Source organism: Chroicocephalus ridibundus, chromosome 2 (assembly GCF_963924245.1).
Source record: "Chroicocephalus ridibundus chromosome 2, bChrRid1.1, whole genome shotgun sequence".
NCBI lineage: Eukaryota > Metazoa > Chordata > Aves > Charadriiformes > Laridae > Chroicocephalus > Chroicocephalus ridibundus.
The window spans coordinates 105,084,648-105,106,560 of record NC_086285.1 but is presented as its reverse complement, the minus strand read 5'-3'; the positions used below and the strand labels follow the sequence as shown (position 1 = coordinate 105,106,560).

The window sequence follows — 21,913 nt, the reverse complement described above, 5'->3', positions numbered from 1 at the left end:
CCTGCTGGCAACTGCATTACTTTGTGGCTCAGACAGCTCTGCTGTGCTTGATGTGGCATGCACAGAGCAGGCGCAGAGACTGAGAATGCTCAGTACTGTGATTAGACAGAAAACAAGAGTCCAGACCTTGACAAAGCATTCAGGAAAACTAAAAGTTATGTCCTGATTGACAATGAAGAGGAAAAAAAAAAAACCAAACCAAACCTCTAATTGTAGTATTTAGTCTCAATCCCACAAAGTAAACTGATAATGTGCATAGGTATCAAATGATCTTAAAAGTGAGTGATTTATGTCAACAGGACATACAGGAAACCACAGCACCACCCTCCTGAATGAAACAGAATCATAACCATAAACAAACAAACAAAACAAGAAACAACTTTGATTAACAAAACAGATTAATGAAAGTTTAAAAGCTTGTGTGTCTTGGCATGATTCAATGCAAGGGTCAGTACCCACCTCAGCAACACAAGACACAATGCATCAGCAATTTGCTACCTTGTACGCTGCAAAAACCAATGGTTAAGATCTCCATAGACTGTTTGTTTTCCAATTACCACACTGTAAAACAAAAATCTTCCCCCGTTCCTACCCTCATTAAGTACTACAAACACCACATGACTATGACCAAAGAATACTGCATTCTCTAGTAAACAGAACCAATCTACTACTACATTAAGAAAACAACAGCTTCTTAGAACGTAGCTAAAAATATGCAGAGCAATAACAAGAGTATATATTCACAAATCCATCGCTTGACATCTGTGATTCAATAAATAAAGAGCTGCAGATGTGTAGTTGCAAATTTTAAGGTTTCTCATTGTCTTCACCTCTGAGTCTCTTTCATATATATATATAAAAATAAACAGTCTAACCACATCACCAGCATGAGCCTAACAAAAAGCAGGGTAAAACTGATGCAATGCTCACCTCGATTACACAGTATAGAATAACCTTATTATGTTTAAATTAATCTAGCCCTCTTACATGCTACAAGACCACTCATTTCTGGGGTTGAATTTCTGCATATCTAGTACCCGTTCAGCATGTTAAGAGCCATCAACATCAACTACGCAAACCACCTTTTCCTCAGAGACCTGACAGTAATATCTAAGGGATGTGTTACAAATGCAGTTTCATTTCTTGAATGAAGCATTTTTATGTTACGACTAATTTATTATGACTGGGAAAAAAAAAAAATAAATCACATCAGATCACAAATTCAGAAGTCCCTATGAGCAGGAAGGTTACAAACAAGAGTATCTAAATTGATCTCTGAAATTAGCCATTTAAAACCAAACTGAGGGGCAGCCTCAGAAGCAGCGATCTATAAACGATGGCAGTCACTGGAAGTTGTGGCTGTACCAGAAGGTACGAACACGCCAAACAGCAAATACAAATGCAGTTTACACTGCATATTGACGGATGAAACAATTCAGAGTAACATCTTATTTATTTGACCTGTAATTTAAATCTCCCAAGTGACAACCCATATTGTCTTATAATCAAGGACACAACCTAAAACTCATTAAATCATAAAAAGAAACATCAAGGTAACTTCTTGCATTTAGCACGACAGTATACTTGAACAAGCATCAGCTTTTTCCAAAACTGTTCTGCATCATTGTAGAAAGATAGATAGCAAGCTTTGGGGACAGATTTTTCAAGGTATTTTACACAATGTTTCCCACGTTATGCATTTTCTACAGTTTACACCAGTGAGAACACTGTTTATTGGTAGGCTGACATTTAGACTAATGGTGCTTTTTTTTTTTTTTTTTTTTTTAAAATGTGAATGTAGGTCCCATTTTAACTCAACTTTCTACAGTGTTTCCTGTCTGAAAGTTCAAAAGAGCTTTAAGAGCCAAACTTAGACAAGAATGCTGCATGCAGCAGTTCAGGCACATATAAATCCAAAGCTTCAGAGTCCCCTTGTTTACTCGGGCACAGCTTCCCTGTGTTTAGTCTTGACATATTTCCCTTTAATTATTTATAGCATTTTCATTAATGAAACTTAGTTACGAAAATGAGGATATGAAGAAAGCATTACTTATAAGAGGGATATTAGCCACTTGCAGGAGATCCCCCTTAGCCCTGTATTAAATTAGGCCTGAGGGGGACACAAGTCAGATTTTAAAAATTACCAAATTAATTTATTAGTCTAAAATACTTAATGGAAGTGTTATCGTCTTCACCATAATATTCTGAGAAAATTTTTTCATCTTTATTACTTTAGCTTGGCCAATGCACTGCATTTTATAACTTTAAAAGTTAAAATAAAGTATTCCTAGATATGAATTATTTGAATTCATGCTTATTTAGGAATGACAAAATTTCAAGTCTGATCTTCCACAGAAAGAAATTCCAGGGGGAGGAAGGGTTTTCACCCAATCTGAGTTCACTGTACACAGTGTGTGGAGGTCTCCCTTAGGCTTTAGTAAATTGACTGACACAAACATATAAGAACTACTTACAACTCCCTCCTCACATCATTTGAGTGCCACTTAAAAGTAATTCTTTTAGAGGGGCTCTTTGCAGAACAGCAAAGCCAGCGTTCACCAGAAAGAAGCAGCAAAAACAAAATAAAAATTACAACTTTGAAAAAAGCTTCAATTCGGAAGACTGAACATACAAACTGAGGAAAACAACACTTGAAAAGAATCCTACCAATAGAAGGTAACATTTTGGCTTAATAATTTCCACCTTAGTATCAATTATTAAACAATTATTTCAATATAAAAAATGGCACAAGGGATGGAAGACGTCAACCAGTAAATCAAACCACACTGATTACCCTTCCGCTGTCAGTAAAATTTTGCCATAGCTATTTTTGTTTATTTCTGACTGTGATGATAAAAATATTTGTATTTTGAAATAATTACAAACTTGAAAGTATTCTGAAATAATTCTCTTTCAGCACACAGTGCACATGGCCACCTCCAGCTACCCTAGGGCTGTTAAAAAAATGTTTCAACTGTAACTAATTTCAGGTGGTAACCAGTAACCTTTCGTCGCTTTGGTCCAAGTTCAGCCTGCAGTTCCTTAGCACAGGCTTGTCACACAGAATTCACAGCAGAGTCACATCCAGCCTGCAGATTTCGCCCAGACTGTCACAGCACGGAGATCCCCACTAGCACAGAGGCAAGCCGTAAGGAAATGCAAGTGAATGTGAAGTGTAAAGGAATACGCAATCTTTAAAAACATTTTGTGTGTTTTAAGGGCATTGCAGCCTATGCTAGATGCCACACAATTATTTTTTTTTTTGAGGGGAGTTTGATATTCTGTTGTAAGGGGCATATGAACCAGCTTAGCTTCTTTTTGTGGAACTAGGGATCAGTGGTTCACGTAAGACGCCACTGGCCAGTGTCACAAAGGCATTTTCATCCCCTTTAAAATACACTGAGGCGCTTACCGTCACTGTTTACATGCAGGTTTGGTATGTGAAGCAAGGTGGAATAGAAACATGTATGAAGGCCCAAGAACAGGAGGGGTGGTGCACTGGGAAATGCCTTTGCTCAGCCAGTCGTTTTAGTTACAAGCCTTGTTCCTGCACCCATTGCTCACAGAGAGTCTTTGCCTTGACCTGCACGGGAAAAAATACAAATAACCTTATTTTATTCACCCCCTGAGGGGAAAACAAGCTTTCCCCCAAGTTTAAACTAAGCATTTGTCAGAATCATAGAATATTTCAAGTTGGAAGGGACTCATAAGGATCACCAAGTCCAACTCCCTGCTCCTCACAGGACCACCGAAAACTAACCAACAGCACCGTCCAGATGCTCCTTGACCTCTGACAGGTTTGATGCTATGACCGCTTCCCTGGGGAGCCTGTTCTAGTGACTGACCACCCTCCCAGTGGAGAGCCAATCAACTCCGTTTCAAACATGTAGGCATCAAAACTTCTCTGCTTTTCAAAACAAACTCTGACGGAGTTCTTGGCTTGAGAGAAAATGCATTTGGCCAAAGTGACCTGCTCTCACCACGGAGCCCCAGCTCCTTTCTCAGCATCAGCCACTGTTTCCCCACTGAGGCCATGGTAGCCCATCCCTGTGGGAGCCACAGCAGGTAAAGCAGTGTGCAGCTGCATCATCCCCACAACTTCTGCAAGACCCTCACACAGTCTTGAGCTGAAGCATGGGCAAAAGTACAGGGGAACAGCACTTTAAATAAAACAGGAGCACTCTGAAATACCTGTTACTCCTTCATGCCACTGGCATGTTCTGAAAGAGCACCAGGTATGCTCTGAGGACTCCCCATAGGGCCAGAGAGACCCTCTTAAGACCTTTTTGCACCTCTTGGAAAACAATTAATGAAAAAAAAAAAGAAAAAGAAAATAAACAACACAAGAAAAGTGGAAAATAGAATGCCAGGGATGCCACACTGAAAAAGTAATTGCAAATTAACTTCTTACATATAAATACCCAGTGCAGTGTAGGAAGCGAGAAAAACATAGAAGAAAACTATTCCTGTTCCAACATACAGAAAACTATACATTCTTTTTTTAGTTTCTCTTCAGTTAAACCTTCAATTAAAAATCATATTGCATGGGCTATAGTAGCAAGAAGGGCAAACTCTTCAATAGGTAATAAACAAGAATATACAATTTGGGAAGCTACTAGATTTATTCAAATAGCACAGTGTGTATTTTAAAACAAACTGCTTTCAGTTTGGGCATGAGTATTTCAAGTCCCATCTGAAAGATCAATGCACTGGAGAAATATTGCTCTTCTAATCTCCAAGAGGTTTGAATATACACTGCAATCACTCCACCATGCTCCTCTTCCAAGAGCAACAATAACTTTAAAAAAAAAAAGAGCAAAAACAAAATTCCCATACCACACTGTGAGGTGTGATCTTGGGGAAAAAATGTATTACTGGAATTCCTTCTAGATGATGAAATGATGGACATAGCACATAAACATCTAGGTGAATTGGAGAAAGTTGTATCTGTCAAAGAAGAGCAACCTGGAGAGCTGATCTCTCCTCATTTGAGAAGGCTCAGGTTGCCCCAAAGCCAAGCACACTTTGCTGTTCACAGTAAAGAGGCCAGGAGAGAGCGAAGTGCAGGAAAAGAGTTGACGAAAGGCAGAGAACATTCTACAACTGCCTTTGTACTCGCCAAACCGCAGAGAACTTTCTCCCCAAGCTGCAGAGACACCGTGCTCTGCACACACCAGCCTCACTCCACCTGCACACCTTCCACCTCATTTTGAAGGGACATGGCTTCTTCTGGACACCCGCATCCCATGGGGGACATCAGGCCGACACTTCGATTAAAGGCTCAATCCTGCCATCCTCATTTAGGCAGCAGTCCTACCAAAATGCCTGTTATGGACCACGTCACTCGCCTATAGACCCTTTACTGCCTTGAGCTGACAACATCCTTTAAACTGCACCAGAGGGTAGATGAGCAAGCGTTATCTTTAAATAGCATGCCCGTACTTGAATTTCCAGGAAATCCTGGCATTCTGCAACTTATAGACCAAACTTGCCATTAGATAAAGGTCTGAATTGATTTTCTGAGAGTAATCCAAACTAACCCAGTAAAAAGCTATCCAAAAATCCTGAGCCAGTTGTAGAAGACTGTCAAATTTTCAAATGTATTCAGTTATTAAAAGCAGCGATTTTGACAACAGACCTCCTGAAGTTTGTTTAAGCCTGCCAAAACTGACAGGGGACTGGAAAGGAAAAATAAAAAGCTCCTGGAAAAACAAACAAGGAATTTCTATTAGTCTATTTCCGCTTAGGCTTTATAAAATCCTTCAGCAGCATTTTGCAATATTTTTTTTGTTTAATTATTTTAAACCAGCCTTCCCCTGCAGCTGGGGAAAGCTCTTCCCATTTGAAAAGTCCGCTGTCTGAACCCTGAGATATTATTTGAGCTTCTCCAAATACACGGTGTGTTTTTGTATCTTCCTCCTTCCATGAGATAGTGACGTTTTGCAGCAGGCTTCAGAGCGGCAGCCAGGCCTGTGGAAGCAAGAGTCAGGCCTTTTCTCAAGAGATGCCACACCCTTAGCGGGGGTAAAAATACACCGAAATAAAGACAAAAACACTAATGCTGAAAAAGCTGGAGGTGATCTCTCTCAAAACAAAGTCAGCAAAACGGCCAGAACCCAGATTTTTTTGTGGCTCCTCAAGAAGCAGTTCAGGAACAGGGGGGCGGGAGTTTGCTTTTGTGCTGTTACAGGGTATGTTGAGAAACACAGAGCTGTCACCCACTCAGTACATATTTTGTGTTTTAGCATACTGTGCGTGTTTGTCTTCTGGGAGACAAAGAAATGTACTTTATTAGTTACACTGTAGTATTCTCAGCAATGAATTGAAATATATCATTAACATCCAGGACAAGCTTTATCTTGCTACCAAAACAAAGGGACTATTATTTGAACAAATTGAGGGGGAAAATCCCATAATGACAATGAAGAGTTCCTCTCCCTAAAAACTGCAATGCACAAGAGCAACAATTACAGGCTTATATTCTACAGACTGGGGTTGCGAATGGCTGCATGAAGCGATGCATTCACTGTTGGGAGAGTAAGTACCATTGATGACAAGGCCTTGGGGCTTCTGCTGTTCGCAGACCAATCAATAATCCATTATGAACAAACTACATTTCCCCTCTAATATGAAGAAATGAATAAAAGGGAACCAGTATCACTAGTACTTCCATGGAAAAAAACAACAACGCAGAAACCACAAAATGCCACCGTCACAAGACTTACACTAGTGGGGATGTCTAACACTGACAGAACTCCCACAATAACCCTTTCTTTTACAGCAGTTGTTGGAGACTGCTATATTATAGTCCAAAATAAAAAAAAAAAAATTAAAAAAAAAGCTTATTTTAAAGGCAAGATTCTTTCAAGGCTACTTATTCTGGCTACAGGACAAAACAAGCAACAATAATCTTTCAAGGCAAGGAGGAGAAAATGAACTAACTTCATCCAAATATCTACCAGTTTCCTTCCAACTATTTTCTAACGCAATGTAAGTAAGAACTTCTAATTAGAAATAACCGTCCAAATGTGACTGGTCAACCATAACAAGACTTTATTGCAGCAGCTGTGTTGCCATCCAGACACGAGGCCCTGAAACTGTTGTTCTTCCATTGTCACTGTCACATGCTACAATACAATCAAGAGAGGATCCATTTAAATAGCAAAACCATTGCAAACCTCAGCATCCTCTGTCCAGTTCCTACCTAGGCCTCTCAACACAGCACCGTAAAGGCAGAAGAAGAGAAAAGGTCTCCTGAAAAACGACAGATAAAGTATTTAAATTAAAAAAGGCAAAAAAAAAAAAAGAAAAAGATGTTACTGATTTTTTGATGGGTAACAGCAAATTAGATCCAAAGGAAACACTGAGACCAATATTATTAATGCATAAGGCAGTCTTATGTCCTTTTTCTGAAATATAAAGGCTAGTAGTTAAAGTTGACCTCGCAGGGTGGGGGGCTGGGGGAATGAATACACAATGTGATTATTGATCAGCCCTAGAAAAGCCAAGAACTGCACTAATGCAGATGCGATTTTTTTTTTTCCTAAGGTCATTAATGATATATGTTGGAAAGCCAAAAGCTCTTATTTTGACATGCCGTAATAGCATCACTAGTTCTGAATATAAGCATCATCTTAGGTTCAAAAAAAAAAAAAAAAATCTTAAAAAAAAAAAAAACAAATAAAAAAGCCCTCCATTTTGCTTCAATGTAACAATGTTGTTTTCTGATTTGGCCACACCCACCAAATGAGTTACTTCAGCCTCTTACTTCTCTCAAGCACTAAAAATCAAAAAAAAAGTTGAAGAAACATAAACAATTCTGATAGTATCAAACCAAAAAATAAGTTACAAACACAAGCAAAGTCACCTCCGTACTGTATATTACCTCCTTATTCAAATCGATGGCATTGATGCTGTCTATTCATGCATGGCTGTGGAGATGCACGTATACATGGGCAGCACAGGATTTTCCCAGCATCCAACAGTGCTTTCATATTTAATGATCTTGCTTTGCAGTGGAAATCCTAACAATTTACACAGAGTTGTAACATGGCCATTTTAAATCCTCAGTGTGGGGGCTGATTTCAAGCGGTATGGGCAGGGTATTTTCCTGCCAATATGCCCTGTTATGTGCTCGGTTTGTATCTTAAAATGGGGGGGGGGGAAATGCATCTTTTTATGACAAAGAAATACTTACTTTTATAATTTTTGCATTATCTGCAGAATAACAGGGACTGGATCGTCAGCTGGCAGAGAATGCGGGAGTGCAGTACATCGCACACGTATACATCCACCCAGCCACCCCTTCTCGCTGCCTCTTTCATCTGCCCCATCAAGGCAGGCTGCACACAAACCACATCCTCAGCTGCCGTAAGTGCACACAGTGCCACGAGATCAGTTTGTATCAAACGAGAAGCTACACCGCTAGCTAAAACTGGAATGCCTTTGTGCTGTGTAAATCAAGACCTGAATGCAAGAAAAACATCAGCATAATTAAAAGTAAATATTTTGAAGCATTGACTTCCTAGCCCAGCAAAAATTACACGAAGCAACCTTGTCCTAAGTGCCCAAATTCCTGCCTGTCACAATCAACAATTAAACCAAGGAGGAACAAACTTCAGTGCTTCAGTACATACATACAGTGCTGTAATGACTTGCCCACAGCAGACCTCAAATGCAAAAAGCTGTGTTTAATACCAAGCAAATTTACTAGCTACAGCTATGTGATCAGCAGGTCAATGGAAGGTACGTTGCTAAGAAATAAGCTGTGAGGAGAATTAAGAAATTCAAGGTAATAACTTTATTTCTCTTATACCTAATACATCCTACTGCTCCAATTGCTACAATAAAATCATTACCTTATAAATAAAAGTGTTGCCAAGCGTTAACCTGTTAACAGATTTAGAATTACAGCACTGTTGTTTGATTAACTATTAAAGCCTTACCATAATAAAAAAACATTTCTGAAGTAACACCAGCAAGTTTTTGCTTACTTTTCCCTACCACCACAGCATTATAAAGAAATCACGAAACACTGAAACAAGCTTTTGTGCTATCCTTCCTTATCTCTTTTCAAAATGACATTTTTAAGAGAGTAAAAAGATTACATTTCAAAAAAAAAGTGGAAAAAAAAAAAAAAGGAAAAAGAGACAGAGGGAGAGAGAAAGGGCTGTGGGGAAAGGAAGAGGAACTGTGCCCTGAAATACAAGGAGAGATAATCATACGCAATAAGCCTTAAAAGCATTCTGTTAAAGATTACCTTCTGAGGTAGCACTGTTTAGCACTGAGAAGCAACACAAAACTCACAAAACACACACCACCAAAACTTCATTTTCAGTTGTTGGGTTACTTACATATATATATCTATGTGTGAATGTATATATATATAAAAAGTATTTCACTCTAAGCTCTTGCAAAGCACAAAACATGGATGAGCTCTATTTTAGGAAGCTTTCTTAAACGTTTAAGAACTTAAGCGGGTAATTAAGACTTTCAATCACAGTTTTTCCATTCTCTGCAACATTTCTGAATGTCAAGCACGCAGACTATGCCCAGGCCAGACCCCAGACGCCCTGCACTTCAGGGATCCCACATCAGCCCCGCTGAAGTTCGCTTTGCTTCAGGACTCGCCGTGCTGCTTAGACTGCGCACGGCTTTGGCTCGGTGACACCAGCCCCAAACCAGCAGAGGACAGTGCTGGGGGCCAATCTACAGATAGCCAGTGTCTCAGAAATACCTTCATTTCACCTTCTTTTGCTAAGCTACACAGTACCCCTGAAGATCACTTCATCCACAAACTAATTTGTGATGACGAATAACAAGACAGGCAACTGCTAGTAGCTTAAAAGAGGAATCACAAGTTTCTAAGTTCACCAGCAGTTTTAGAGATGTCTGCTGTTGCTTCATTACTCCGTTAATTCATTTTGGGGTTTTCTGTAGTTCTCATCATTAAAAGCTACTTCCATTAAATATGCGATAAACCCAACGTCGCAATATACTGAACCTTGTGCTGACCCATCACTGTCAGCACAGGAAAGGCAACAGGTATAGCCAGTACAACAAAAATGACGTTACCATAAAGCATGAGCTGACTTACACAGTAGGGTAACTATTTTTCTCCTCATTTATTTACTTTTTTGAACACAAAGGGAAGAAAGCAACAGTCCTGTGCACCAAATGAATGTGAAGCACAGGATGACTTTTTCTGGATTTCAAAGCTCCCAGCCAAGAGAAAAGAAACCAGACCCAAAATCAAATCTTTCAGCTGTCTGATGGTCCAGCTTGTTTTGGTATGAAGTACTAAGATAGTCTGAACTATCTCTGTGGAACATCACTGCAATGTATCATCCAAAGAGACAAACAGATTCCATCCGCTGCTTATAAATACAGACTTCAAGGCACATTTTACCAACCTTGTTAACTTCGCTCTCATTATCGCACAATGTAAGGCATGCTTCAGATTTTGGCAGGTCAGGACATTGTGGATATCACAAGATAAACCCTGACAACTCTGTTCAGAACTACACTTTCCTTACATAAACAGGTACGTGTATTTCCCCTCCCCTTGCCATGTGACTTTGAAGCTTTGGGCCAATCCCTTACCTACAGCATACATGTCATTTCCCCAGAAATGCAGAGACAGACAAGTATTTACCCAACCGCAGAAAATTTTTCTATGGAAAAGAAGGGCCTGGATGGACATCCATCCCCAAAACTGTTCCTGAGCTTATTGCTGGCCTTCTCTGGTCAGCTTTAGCTGCAGCAATGGGAACAGGAAGGTAGAGCTAAGAGCAGAAAAAGGCAAAGGAACAAAAAAAACACTCCCCCACTTTAAGAACTCCTGTATAACCTCAGCACACAAATGCTGAGCAACTACTTAAAACCAGAACAAAAAACTCCTGAAACTATCACTCACAGGACAGCAAGCTAACAAGCCTGCAGGGAAGAAAGGTCTGCTGCACAGGCTGTTGCCGGCTTGCTTATTTTTCCATGCACTACAACTTGCAAGACAGATCTATCAACTGCTGAGACAAACACGAATTACACACACCAAGAACCTAAATCTGTATGCATCACCCGATACTGTAGTTAGACTTCATTTCTCCTCTCACAGAAATGAGTCTGTGTACCGCATATACATACCAACACCCACCTCTCACATGCTCTCCGTGACAGAGAAGCCAAAACACTGTCATTACTATATACGTGTCACTTCATCTCCCGCCACAATGCACGTCCCTGTCCACCCCACTCGCTCCCCTCACCACTCCTGAGGCACTGACCTCCTTAACTCCGCTCTCCTACCCGGCTCCAACCCGCTTCCGTCATCCACCATGCCTGCAAGCCCCAGCTATCCCGGCACACCGCCTGCCTGTCAGATCCCTTCTGGATCACCTGCAGGCAGCTGCCAGGCGTTCGGTCCCTCTCCCCGGCCATCGCCATCCCGCGGATGCAGTTGAAAGGCCACTTCTTTTTCCCACTCCTCCCTTTCCGTCTGCTCACTCTTCAGCATCGGCTTTCTCAGTTCTTCCCAATGCTTCTGCGTCTTCCAGAAGCACCTTCGCCTCCTCCTCTCTCCCAAACCTGTTTGGGCTCTTCATGACTAATTCTTCCATTTGGGCTCTCCCTCGCTTGCACGGCTTTGGTCCCTGCTCACTGGCTCCCTGTTTGCCAGGACATTTCAGCACGAGCTTAAGCGCTTCCTCCTTGCCCCTTCCGTCCTCTTCCCCAGAAGACGCCCATTCTTCAGGCTTTTCTATCTTCAAAGTCATCTGCCGAGCCATTAAGCTCACAATTTGCTTGCCTCTGGTCTATTCAAGTGACTCCACTGGTAACAGCATAGTGCTCTCCCAAAAATCAAAGGATGCCAACACCCAGGTCAAATGTCTTGCATGTTAGGTTCGAGTGCCATTCTTCTCCTTCAAGGACCTCCACAGTTTCACCCTACTCTCTTCTGTGTGGGCAGTGACTCACTCTCCCTAATGCATCTTTTGTATCATTTCCCACTTACGACCTTGTCTTTCGAAACTGCATTTAGAATTGGGTTTTCTCTTTTTCTTTTTTAATTCATTCTTAAAAGCATATTTTCCATAAACGACTCAAAATGATTTTCCAAAATGAAACACATCACTTGGTTTTGTTGGGGTTTTTGTTCCCCCCCGAATGCATAATATGTATAGCACATATTGCTATGTTCTAATTGGTATTTATATTCCTCAAGGCAGGGACTTAAGATCTTTTATATACTTTTATACAGTGCCAAATGTTCCGACTTCAAATAATTTCTAGATGTGAATTATCATTATAAAGTCAAGCTTCACCTTTTCAAAGAGTCAAAGTCCCTCTTTTCATCAGAGGCACAGCCAGAAGTTGAGAGACAGAGATTCTTTCCCGTGAGCCCCAAAAGTAAACTAATCCTCTCTTCTGCCTACCCAGAGTTCATCTCTTAGTCAACCAAAAGGACCATCAGATAGTAAGGAAATGAACAAAGCATAAATCACTTGTCACTAACCTCTGATCTCTTCGTTTTTCTGAAACGTAGGTTTCCAGCCTATTTTATCCATTTGCAGGATATTAACAACAACAAGAAGCATAACAACAAACAAGTTTCAAGTGCCACATACCACCAAAGGAAACACTTCTCTCCATTTCTTCAGTTCACAAGCAACTGGAAAAGAGTGGCCTATGCAGAACATCAAATTGAAGTATGAGATCCCTATCGGTGAGTCTCACTTAAGTGAGGGATTCTTCTGTCAGGGGTTACTCTTTTTTCTGCACCTGGGACTACAGGTCTGATATAAAAGCTTTGCAAACTCGCTTTCCTCCAGCGTGGGCACGCTGCTTTATATCACACATTTTACTGTTCTGCAAATACAAATATACTCCTCTAATCTTCCCGGCCATGCTGAAGCGAACAGATTTTCCACCAGAGAAGCACAACGTAACTGTGACTCTTCAACTCCCAGAGCAGAATTTGAGCCACACTGCTAAGTCCTGAAACCTGTTACACAACAAATAAGCATGGATTATGGCGTGGCTGGTTCATTATGGGATGTTTGGTGATGCTATTCCTAATACACAAACGTCGTTTGTCTTAGCCACACACGTAAAGACCATTCTCCTATTTTTCATTACGCATCTTTTTTAATCACTGTCACTTTTCTGTGCTCACCCATTTATTACTCACCTGCTCCCTATTTAATATACTTTTACACCATTAAGAGTGGTAAATAATCATTATGTAACATTGCATTGCACTTGCTCTGTGTATAAACAACTGCTCGCACTACAGTTACTTGATACTTCCTACTATCAAAACAAACCATTTATAACTATGTATTATCTTTAGTACTCCACGGCTACTCCACTTGCAGCGCCAAACACAGAGTGTACAAATAAAAAGCAGCAATCTACACTGAGAAGGGGTTCATTTCAGTAGAAATATCAAGCAAAACTAATCAAAAATGCCTGACTAAAAGCACATTTTTAGGCAGGTGTAATCTAATTTTTGCAGGTTTACAATAGTCAGCTACGATGTTTGCTAGTACTTTAGATGATTTTGGATTATTTTTTTTTAAAACAGGTTTAGATAAGCACACCTGTATTTACTTCCTTAGGTAATGGTACATTTATCAAAGTCACTGCTTATATCTGAAGAGAAGATTTCCTTGCAAGAAAAAAACCTGCTATATAGAAAAAAACAAACAAACAAAAAAAAGAGTCCCAGCCTCACAACTTGACTAAACCAGAAAAAACACATTCTTGAAGAAAAAGCATACATAGCATTACTACCACTGTGTATGGGGTCACAAGTATAGCACCTTATCATGTATTTCCTAAGCGTAAGGCAACTTTTTTCATAAAACCCACGTTATCAGGCTTGCAATCAAGTAAGACAACTCCTTTCAGCATCACAACACTTAAAATACAGCTTTACTACTAAATGCTAAATATCATTCCTCATTCTATCGCACTTCTCTACCGACAGGCTTTCAAGTACCTCCTGAACTTCCCATGTGTGATTAATTAACAAATAAAGTCAAGGTGTTACTTAAAAACACTATCCAAAACCAGGAATGGTTAAAACTTGCACAGAAAGCCCAATAAAAGTGATGATTATAGCACTGTCAACTCAGAGCACTAAACCTCATGGGTCAAGCACTCAAATACCGTGAGATACCCAAAGACTCAGGAGCGGGTTTTGAACGTAACCTAGCTGTGGATTCTTTCATTTGCCTCTTGAGCTTTCCCAGTACACTCAGTCACGCCTCAAGCTTCTTCCAACCACCATGAGGCTGAGGAACTTTCTGTTTTTAGAGGCTTCCATCTTTTGTTTTGCAAGCACCGTACTGGAGAAAAAGGGGCTTCAGGAAATGATCCCCATCTTTTCCACTGACAAAATCGTAAGAAGTGGGAAGACCATAACTGAAGTGTTAACAGATGTGGTATGCCATTCCTTTCCTCCACTGCTTCACCCATAAAACACTCCTCAGAAGGCTACAGCAGCTCACCTATAAACATCTAACGCATGGGGACAGAATAATCCCTCTACGTACTCATTCGGTGGACGGTGAGATGCACAGGGCATGCGTAGCCTCTGCTTACTGCATGGGATTTACATGTAATATAAACATTAGGCAAAAGAAAAATGAACTATTTTATTTGATTTGGAAAAAAAAATATTTGATTTAGATATATAACATTTGAGATCTCGGTTCATAAATATTTTCCTTAATGCTTTTTACTAGGCTTAACAAAATTAAGAACGCTAAAAATAAAATACAGTGTTTAAAACCATCTTCATTTGATGAGCCTGTATAACCATGAAAAAAATCAAGGTACCCGCTGACAGACACCCACTGCCATATTCTCCATGGCCCCAGATACTTCTCCTGCAGGACACAAGTCCTTTGTTAGATCTGCCAGGTGCCTCGTGGTGCAAATGCAGCACAAACACGGCAAAACCTTGAATGGTACTAAAAATACCTTGACCTTCTGCCAGAACGTTTCTAGGAAGCCATAACCCTGAATATAAGTAGAATAGATGGTGATTATACTACTGTCAGACAAGACAGCTCTGAGGGAGCAGACAAACCCCAGTGTGTCTCACTGGGTCTGTCATTTGCAAAACTGGTTTGTCTTGGGTACAGCTAAAGGCAGCTGCAGCATCTGCTAACACCAAAACCAGTAAGAGGAAAGGATTGGGTGGTTTCGACTCAAAACTATCAGGTATCCTGTAAAAAAGAAGTCAGCAAGCCAACCCTGTGAGACACACCAATAATCCTGGAAAACAAAGGTCTGGGTTAGCATCTATTTCACTGTCTTATTCTCTAGCATATTACCACCTTCAAACTTGTGAAGGCAACATTCCTCTATATGCTGCAGACCACAAACCAAAGGTACAAAAGGTGGTCTCATGCTGCAACCTAGATGCCTCCTCGTGCTGCCTTCTAGATGACTGGACCAACCAGGGCTGGTCCAGCCTCTGAAGCAGTGTTTGGCCACCATGGGGCAACATGGGACCTCTTGCACAAGGCAACTGCTCTTTGGGAACACCATTACAGCAGTTTTATCTCGCTCTCCCATTCCACAAGCACCTCTCATCTCAGGGCTAGCACAGAGATGGCCAGCTCACACAAGGTTCAGGCACGCTCAAGGCTTTTTTGGTTACAAACTGTGAGTCAAATTCTAACCCGAGTCAGATGGGTGCCCATCCTGATTTACCACACTGATTTGAGCAGAGTCACTGCACACTTACACCCACATGAGAAGGGAGACACCAGCCCTTCCGTTTTCATTTTTAAGTGCAAGGCTGACATTTATTTTCCTTATACATTTGGAATTATTTCCTATTGCACTAGACTTCTTTTTAAACCCCACCTAAGCCTACGAGGTGCAGATCAACCGGAAACCAAGGTACCCAAAATTGTAAGAAAGTCCTCAATTCGCTTAGCGCTTCACCACCACCACCAGACTGATTCAAACAAAGTTCAAACTTTGCAAATGGATGAGCTCATGAAAGAAAAGCCCATCCAGGGCTAAGAAACTCAAAAGACACAGACATGACCTCTACCTTAAGAAGTCACTGAGCTGCAAACTGGGAGAGTACCCCAGGAGGAGATACCACCAAAGGCTTGTCCCACTTCTCACGCTCCTTTCCCCAAGCACCTGCCAACCCAAGCACTATCAAAGGGAGGATACTGGAGCACACAAGCCTTCAGCCTGACCCAATTCAGAACCTCTTATGTCCCCCATGACTATTAATAACAACTCTCAAGCCATCTGTTGCTCCAGAAGAAAAGGCTGAAGGCCTCCCCGCATTCAGATCTTACAGCCCAGCCACCTCCAGTTGAAGGGTGGGGAGACGCTTTTGCGTGACCGCAGAATTCCAGACCAAGCCTTATCTTTCACGGCGAGTTGCAAAACCACCAGCGCCGCAGCCTCCCAAGTGCGCAGCCAGCATCTCCGGCAGAGCAGTGGGAACACGCCTCACCAAGGTAAAGCTGCCTCCCTTCCCTGCCTTTTTATGAACATATGCGAGAGGTCAACGGTCTCCAGAAAAGCTGACAATGCAACTTTCAAGCTGGGAAGGCAAATAGCACTGGTTCCCTGGGACATAAAAAAAATAAAAATAAAAAAAGCTCTAAAAACATACACGTCTCCTCCCACGCTGCTACCTGCTCTGCTTCTGTGTCACAACGTCCCACAGCACAGGCTGTCGGGAACACGGACACCTTCCTTACTGCAAACCACCGTGGCTGCCTACAAGGAGCTTCAGAGGCATCCTCCTCGTGGCTTCATCCAACGGACTCCAGCGAAAAACTCAAGCCAAGTGTCTTGCACCCAAAGGGAAAGAACAGAAATCAAGGAAAACACACGCGTAATTAATCGCAGGGATCTTATTTTCTTAAGCAATGACATTTTAAAAGATGTTGTAAACTTTAAAGGTCTTTTGTACCTGAACACCATGAGATTTCTTGAGTGAATGACGAAGAGAGGACATTATCAGTGTATTTACACACACACACACTCACACACACGCCTTCCCTGCTTTCACTGTACGACCAACAGTTTCTGTTTGAAACAGTGCAACTCATCTATAGAGATTTTGTGGCTAACAAGCATTTGATTTCACTTTCCAGCAACAATACAGCCGTCATATTACAAATACCATCAAATGAAATGTTAATTATTTTCCAAGAGTCACTTGGTAGCTGTTAACGAAGGCATACTGTTAGGGAAATCCTGCCAAAAGAAAGTAATGACCAGATGTGTATCAGTGCAGCAAGGTCTAATTTAACCAAATAACAACTTTAAATCATTAAAAAGAGTCAGACCCATCTATTATCAACATTCATCCCAAAAATCATTTTAAAGTATTTCTCCTAAGCCAGAATCTCTATCAGCCCTCAAAAAAGTAGTTTAGAAACCAGGAAAAATACGTAAGTATCTGAATAAAAGAAAGAGCAATAATTTTAAAGGCTTTCCCATTTAAATCTCGAATTGTTTTCAGTAACTTCTATTAACCTCACTTTACAGCTTTTTCAGAGTTCATAATGCTACCTGCAACCCAAACCAAAACAAACTGCAGAGATGTCAGAAAGTTAGAGATGTGCGCTTTAATCCTGCTAGTTAGGAGTGTTTGTCATCAGCATTAAAATTGTAAATGAAAACACCCCATGCAAATTCGGGAAGCTGCTGGCAGTAGTTGGTACCCTTTGCCGTCTCGTCTGTGCGGCAGCAGCTAATTATGGTGGGGCGCTGAGCCCATCCGGGGCCGTTGTCGGGCTGCAAGATACCACCTTCTAACTACTTGTATCGCAAGAACAGCCAGTTCTAGTCCGGCTTAGTTTTAACTGCACAGTGGGGGGGCTTTGAGGAAAGACTCAACGTTTCATACTGATATTATTTGACCGGTATTTATCACAACGCTGAAGTGAACTGCGTTTCCGTATACATTAAATAACTGGAAAGTGCAACCGACTGAACAAACAGCTTGTAATCACCTTACACTTCCTTATATGGGATTTGCAACCCAAAAATATTTAAACTACTCTGATAGTCCTTTGACATAAGCATACTAGACTCCAAGGCATAAAACCACAACATATCTTCAGCACAGTGCAGAAATACCAAATTTAAAAGCCATTTCATTTGTAAATGCTTCTCTATTAGAAGAATGCTTATTGCTTCACTGGTTCATATTCCCATGTCTCCAGCCTATTGAGCAAATAAGTGAAACAACATCTATGCATTTTATAATTCAGTTATCTCCACGTTATTGTTCTTGTTCTCTACTGGCGAAAGCCCTAAAGGAAGAAATGCAGCTGCCGAGCACTGAAGGCGCTCCTCATTTAAAGTACCTTACAGAACAAAGGATGAAGCCAAAAGTTGGTCTCATCCATTCAGCACAATGAAGTCTTTCCAGGGAGAGTCTCCACAATGATCAAATACCAACCATCAAACGTGCACAAAATCAACACAGTTCTTCACCCATCAATTCTAGCACCCACAGGAAAATTTCCTGGGAGCCCTACGATTCTTTTTATTTATAATTATTTGAATCTCTTCTCTAAAGAAAAGTAATCAACACTGGAAAACTACGTGCAAGGTTTTAATTATTCTCTTAGTGCCCTGCCATGAAGTTTGTTCTAACATTTTTTCAGCTGGCCAAGAAAAGCAAACACGTGTCAAGGTCAGAGAGAAATAGCTGGGTTTTGCTTCATCTGAATTCCAGTTCTGGGCAACAAAAAATCCAGCAATTTAAACAGGAAACTGGCTTGATAGCCCTGAATTAATCTCTTCTATGAATGGAGAAGCAACACGCAGCAAGCCTGCCTGCTTCTGCTTGTTTCATCATTGAAAGGAAAAAAAAAAAACCAAACCCAACACATTTTAAAAAAAGCATCTGATTTGGTCTTGCTGGGTAAGATCTAGAAGCAGTGGCCTGTTTAATAAAGCTATTCTTCAATGAAGCACATGAGATGTAAATTGCAGAGCGAAGTAGCGTGTTACTTTCCTAATACTAGAGTGTTTGTTCCTAATATGAACGGGAGTCTCTCGTATAAAAAAAATCCTGAAGATAATCAAGCGCAAGTGTCGCCAGGTCACCACTCATTCTCACACAAGCTACGGCAGTTTCAGCGACATCACAAGCACTCTGTGGCTTTACTCTGGCTGACCTAGAGCTTAACTGCTATGCTATTTTTTTTTTTAAAGTCAATTTTATTGGAATAAAAAGCTATTTTACGATGAACATTGTTTGTATTTGGTACCAAGATAACAGAGTACGCATGAGGACATTTCCTTCAAATCTGAGCCACTACAGCAGTGATTCACAGGGGGGAAAAGAACCACTTTTTCTAAAACCAACGCCATCACTTCATCATAAGAACAGCCTGAAGAGATGAGACCAATGCCCCAACTTCAGAAGGCACAATGTAATTCAGAAGTAGGCAACAGCATCCTTGGTTGAAAAGGATGAAACTCGACTTCATGCTTTGAGTAGCCCTTGTGCCATAAGCTGTATGTAATAACCTCTCCATTAGTTAGCTTGAGCTGTAACGTTTTACTCTGATATAGCTTGGTATAGCGAGTTCCACAGACAAAATGCCTTTAAGAGGTCACGTCACTGTTGTACCCAGCCACATGAAGACGTCTCTTTTCACTCAAGCACCGCTCCAACTCCACAAACTGTTACAGGCAATATTGGTTTTGAATACAAGTTTAATGTAGACTATTGGTAAAATAACCTGAGCCTAAAGCAACCTTTCCTCAAAGCCTACATTTAACTGCAAAGAGATGTTAAGCCAGTTTTACAACACAGTAAGTGTTATATACTTGCATGTGGGCAGATGTGCGGTATAGGCAGACAAAGAGAGAGGTGTAAACTGAAATTTTGAAAGTAGCTGAAGAGACTCAGGCATGTCATTTTGGAGGTTCCTTCGAAAACTTCAGCTGTGCTTTTTGCAAGTCTCCTCATTTGCCTTTTTGTACAAGGGTTAATCAGATAATTTAGTCTTAAGTACTCAAGAATGCAAACCCAGAAAGGAAAAAAAAAAAAAATCTCTTGCACAGAGGAGGAAAGGGGGGGGTGGGAAGAAAAAAGAGGGAGGGAGGTTACAGAGTGAGTTTTTGAAGGAAGTACTTTTTGATCTACCCTTTAGCGCATGGGGGTTCAGTATGCTTTAACTGCTACTTTGAAAATGCCCTATTTTGTCTGCAGAGCAAGCCAAAATGTGTCTGAAACCATTAAACTTACAGGTATTACCCAGAACAGCTATCTAAAAGGACACATAGTGAATTCTGTTTAAAATTTAATAACAAGAAGTATTTTGTATTGTCTGAGGAAATCTACGATGTTCTGAGTCTCAGAGCTTCTCCATGCTGTACAGCACTATTAAAGGATATATTCATAAGCTACCAGTTTTAAATACATTTTCCTAAAAGATACAGTCTTAGCATTTCCACGTGTTGTTGTGCACTGCCTGAACAGAAATACCCGAATCACATAATTTATAATGTCCTAAAGTGGCCTGCATTAGAGAAAGCCTCATCCGTCTCCTCGTTCCACATAAAACCATTAAACTGCCCCAGATTGTAAAGTCAGCATTTCATAATTATAGCTCTAAATTAAGGCTTTTGTGTTGTTATTCTCCAGGAAAACTTGCACCTACATTTTACAATGAGGAGAAAACTATCAAAATACATCTTACTAAAGGTTTATGAATGAATCCATTGTATCATGGACGAAACACGCAAAAAGCCTAAATCCGTTCTATTTCCACATTACTTTTTTCTCCTTCTACAGGAACAAAAGTTGACCTAAAGTGATTTTCCTTTCTGAAACCAAATGCAGAGGCTGGGCTGGGCTGTAAATACAGGCTTTTCAGGCATCTTTAAAGGGAAAAAAAAAAAAAGAAGTTATTAAGAACGGAACAAAAAGAAACTTAAGTCATTAACTGAAACTTTACACAAGCCCCAATTCTGCAAACACTTACGCAACTGAGTAACTTCACACACATAAATCATCTGATTAAGTCCAGTGGGGCTACTCGTATTTTCAAAGCTACCCACACCTATTAAGTGTGAGTAGAATCACCTCACAGTAAACTTAACAAAATGTGAAATCAAGAGATTTCGGTGGGAAACTTCAAAATTTCTTCCAAAAAGGCAGTACGTTAAACACTTGATTGAATTCTACTCATCCGCTCTAAACAAAAAACCCACAATATTTAGAATTATTTCAAATTAAACCTAAAATTTCCCCAATGACATGCAAATATTTTTCAAAGAGTTAATTGGCTCTGGAGATATTAACTAGGTTACTAATCTAGGCAAACACTTTTCAAGTCTCAGGTATCTCTATAAACCATCATGTTTAAGTGCTTAACAAGGACAGCTTGCTTTTCAAAGTGCTTATTACTGCAATTCCCGTTGACTGCAATGGGATTTCTAAGTACTCAGCTCTTCTGAGTAAGGGAATACTTAATACCGGGACACAGGAGTGCAAATTTAGAAATCTACAATTAGGTCATCCAGATTTTACAGTTTTTGTCCGAGTAGCTCATTTGTGCATTGTTCTAGAGATGATAAACTGTCACACACACAAAAAAAAACCCCAACCAAAAAAACAAACAACACAAAACCAAACAACAAAAAAACTAAACCAAAACGCTAGAAATTATGACACAGTAAAACAAAAAGCACACTCCCTTTTACAGAATTGTAGGAGAGGATGCCAACAGAAGACTGGAGCTTTGATCTTCTTTGTAACCATCACTCATACAGCGGCAGAAATATCCTTAACCCTCCAAAATATATTCAGCCAACACTACGAGATGCCAGTGCTTTCTCAACAAGCATTAAATAGAGGATGACTTCACCCGAAAAGTCCTTTAATCCTTCCTGCATT

The 21,913-nt window shown here is 40.5% G+C and overlaps 1 protein-coding gene across 7 annotated transcripts in view; it reads right to left on the bottom strand.

The window, feature by feature from the left end:
- The window catches only part of ZNF516 (zinc finger protein 516), a 104,611-nt gene that overhangs the window by 61,424 nt on the left and 21,274 nt on the right, over positions 1-21,913 (bottom strand). For 4 of the 7 annotated variants that reach the window (XR_010069987.1, XM_063326414.1, XM_063326418.1 and 1 more), the window contains exon 2: positions 3,413-3,583. The exons of the other annotated variants lie outside the window; for them this stretch is intronic. The gene's annotated coding sequence lies outside the window, so the exon portion shown is untranslated. The remainder of the gene's footprint in view (positions 1-3,412; positions 3,584-21,913) is intronic. 7 annotated transcript variants of the gene reach the window in all.